General features: G+C 41.1%; 1 pseudogene; it reads left to right on the top strand.

The window, feature by feature from the left end:
- Positions 1 to 6: 6 nt before the first annotated feature.
- Positions 7 to 993, top strand: LOC110116206 (annotated as a pseudogene).
- Positions 994 to 3,949: the final 2,956 nt, after the last annotated feature.

The raw sequence follows: 3,949 nt of genomic DNA, 5'->3' as shown, positions 1-3,949 counted from the left end.
CAATTGGCATTCTCGCCGCAAGCCTCATCAACTACGGCACCGTCCAACACCCATGGTACAACATCATCCATCGCCGATACCGCCCCCAGCTCACCATGGCCATCTTAATCCCCTTCTTCCAGCAACTCACCGGAATCAATGTCATCATGTTCTACGCCCCTGTTCTATTCAAAACCGTCGGTTTCGGCAGCAACGCCTCCCTCATGTCCGCCATGATCACCGGCCTCGTCAACGTGTTCACCACATTCGTCTCTATCTTCACCGTCGATCGCCTCGGCCGCCGTAAGCTTTTCCTGCAGGGAGGCATACAGATGTTCGCTTGCCAGAAAATTGTCAGCACCCTCATTGCCGCCAAGTTTGGGACTTCCGGCGAAGGCCACTTGTCCAAGAGCTACTCTTCTGGGGTGGTGGCTTTCATATGCATCTACGTGGCTGAATTCGCGTGGTCCTGGGGGCCGCTGGGGTGGTTGGTGCCGTCGGAGATTTTTTCGATGGAGGTACGATCTGCAGGGCAGAGTATTACTGTTTCTGTGAACATGCTTTTTTACTTTCGTTATTGCGCAGGCATTTTTGTCTCTTCTTTGCAGGTTTAAGTTTGGGCTATTCTACTTTTTTCGGAGGTTGGGTGCTTATCATGACCGTCTTTATTGCCATCTTTCTGCCGGAGACGAAGGGGGTTCCCATTGAGGAGATGGTACTCGTCTCGAAGGCGCACTGGTTCTGTCATCTGTGGCCGTTTTATTGCGGATGAATACGTTCATGCCGGCGGCGCCGTGGTTGAGATGGCCGACGGTAAAAATGGCGTCGAGACGAAAGCTACAGCCACTACTGTGTAATTGCATTTCATCGCACAATTTAGATGGAGGACGAAAATATGTGGAATGACTAAAAATCTGCTATTGTTTTCCTTTAAATGTATTAATTTTGAAGGTAACTTTGTTTAGCTTGTTTCATTGAGTAATTTGAGTTGGGGAATGCGTGTTTAACCGCTAAGTCATCTAAGCTTCGCGGCTCTTTGAGTTGCTTGTTTTCTTGTCATTTTCTTGTTATGTTCATGAGTTAAAATTGTCATCACCGATTACTGAAAATATATTTGCTTCACATTGTGCCTGTTTTTGTGTCGACATTGGACTGAGAGAACCGTCCAATTTTTTCTCTTTCTATAGTAAAAGTGCAATCAAAGTACAATTGCTACATTAACTGTGCTTTTACTAAAAAAATAAAAAATAAAAAAATTGTGTTTTTATTATAGACAGAGAGAAAACCAGACGGTTTTCTACGTCCGGTGTCCGCAGAGAATAATACTCCCTATTTTAAATCCTTTTTGTGTTTATTATTTTGTTGATAAAAATTTATCTTTTTTTTTTTCCACAGATTGATCTGCAAATTGGAATGGTCAATTTGGAAATGCTTTGGAAGCATACATTGTGCTTAATTGAACGCTAGATGATGATTAAAAATTCTAGGGAAATTTACATACATCTCACTTTATTTTATGCTATTTACATATCTAATATCCAAAACATTAATATTACATGTCTATCATCCATATACAACTTTAATATCAAATATACCACACATATAACTCATTTATATCATTCATACAATCCTATAAACTTTAATATTTCATTCCATGCACCCAAATTTGTTCTATGGGTGGTAGTCATGTAATATTAATGTTTTGGGTGTTAGATATGTAAATAGCATAAAATAAAATGGTATGTATGTAAAACCCCCAAAATTTTAATATGATTATAGTGATTAAAGGTAGGTTTGAAATAGTTTTTGTGATTATTTTTTTGCAATTTTTTAAAAAATTTTGTATCAAAAAAATTGTTGTAGAAAGCTGTAAGAAAATTGTCCCAGTGGAAGCATAAGATGAACATTGAGGTAGTAGAGTTAATTTTTTTTAATTGATTTTCAAATTAATTTCTGATAAGCAGGCTTAGCCCACTACGCCGCCGCCCTGCTTCTGCGCCCACTTCACCTGCATTTTTAGAAACTGTTTCCATGATCTCCTGCCAAGTCAGGTACCTGTAAGTAACGACCGGGTTACAATTGTAATTTACTCATCCATCTCCTTTCTATAAAACACGATGTAATACGCTTCAGTGAAGTGATGGAAAATCATGAGTTACTGTTCATCGTCTTCTTCCCTTGTTTCATTTCTGCTTTCTGTTTGCTGAGTTTCTTCATGGTATCAGAGCCCAATGCCTAACAGCGCTGTTTCTGGTTACTGACGAAGATGGGAGATTCATCAGCCTCAGCTCCAAACACTCCACCACCGGCTGTTGTGACATCCAATGCTACAGCTACTTCCATTGATGTAGTTATTCCTCCTACTCCCAAGTTTCTCCTTGCTAACATCAAGAACATGATTAACATTCAGTTGCTACCTGACAATTACCCTACATGGCGTTCTGCTTTTTACAAACTATTTGCGGCAAACCACTTCTATGGATACTTGGACGAAAACATCCTTTGTCCTCCCAAACATCTCTTAAACGCCACTTGGCAGTTAACGCTGAATCCTCAGTTTTCTTCTTGGTCCTTGATTGATCAAAATTTGTCTGTCGCATTGTTTTCTACAATCTCTCCGTCCATTCTCCCTTATACCCTAACTTTGGAAACTTCTTCCTCGATCTGGAAAACTTTAGAGGATCGCTTCTTCTCTACCAACCAATCGAGAGTTATCCAGCTCAAAAATGAGCTGCATTCACTGTCTGTGCAAAACAGATCCATGACAGACTATTTAGCTTCCATTAAAAGCATAGTGGACAACATTCGAGCTGCTGGAGACACCGTCAATAATGAAGATGTCCTGCATTACATCCTAAATGGATTGCCCCCTTCATACCAGTCCTTCAAAATTACAATTCGGAGCTTCCTTCAACTCATACACCTGGACGATCTGTACTCACTCCTTCGGAGTGAGGAAGTTCATCAAACTATAGATGCAGCTCGTGAACTATCATTCTCCAATACTTCTCAGCTACCTGATGGACAAACTGCTCTGTTTTCCCCCCTGTGGAAGATCCTGTGATCGATACTCCTCCAATCGTGGACGCGGCATATCCTACTCCACCAATACCAACAGAGCTACTCCTCGAACACCTAGATTTGAGGGAGAATGCCAAATCTGTGGGAAGCGCGGTCATTCTGCCGTGAACTGCTGGCACAGAGGAAACTTCAATTACACTGCTCCAACCTCTGCCTCTTCTGTTGCATTAATAGCATATCCTGAACCATCTCCCTGGTATTTGGACAATGGAGCTTCAGCTCATCTAACACCTGATGCTCTTCCTATTCAGCAACCACAGATTTATTCTGGTAGAGATCAGGTATTCGTGGGCAATGGACACTCACTTCCCATCCAAAATGTAGGTAACGGACTGCTACCGACACCTACTCGTAAGCTCTTTCTTAAACATCTCTTCCACGTTCCCAAACTTACTCACAGACTTATATCCATATCCAAGTTAACTAATGATAACAATTATTCCATTAAGTTTGATAAATCTGGTTTTTGTGTCAAGGACTTGACGACCAAACAACCACTTCTTCTCGGACAATGCCGTAATGGGCTCTATCCCATTCCGTTCAAGCCATCTATCGTTGCGGCATCCACAACTGTTTCTCCATCAGCCTCACCTCGTTCTGCTTTATCCTGGCACCGGCGGTTGGGTCATCCTCATTAAAAGACCATGGCTGCTATTTCTAAATTGTTTCCTTCACTATGTGTTTCTTCTTTAGATTCGCTATGTAATGCCTGTGCTCTATCTAAGAGTCATCGGCTACCTTTTTCTTCTTCCAAACATGTATCTTCATTTCCGTTAGAATTACTCCATATGGATGTTTGGGGTCCATCCCCTGTGGTTTCAAATGATGGTTTTCGTTATTTTTTGATTATTATAGATTATTATACCAAATACACTTGGGTTCATTTGTT

Source organism: Dendrobium catenatum, unplaced genomic scaffold (genome assembly GCF_001605985.2).
Source record: "Dendrobium catenatum unplaced genomic scaffold, ASM160598v2 fragScaff_scaffold_1489, whole genome shotgun sequence".
Lineage (NCBI taxonomy): Eukaryota > Viridiplantae > Streptophyta > Magnoliopsida > Asparagales > Orchidaceae > Dendrobium > Dendrobium catenatum.
The sequence above is the reverse complement of the archived record's forward strand: the minus strand, read 5'-3'. Positions and strand labels throughout refer to the sequence as shown.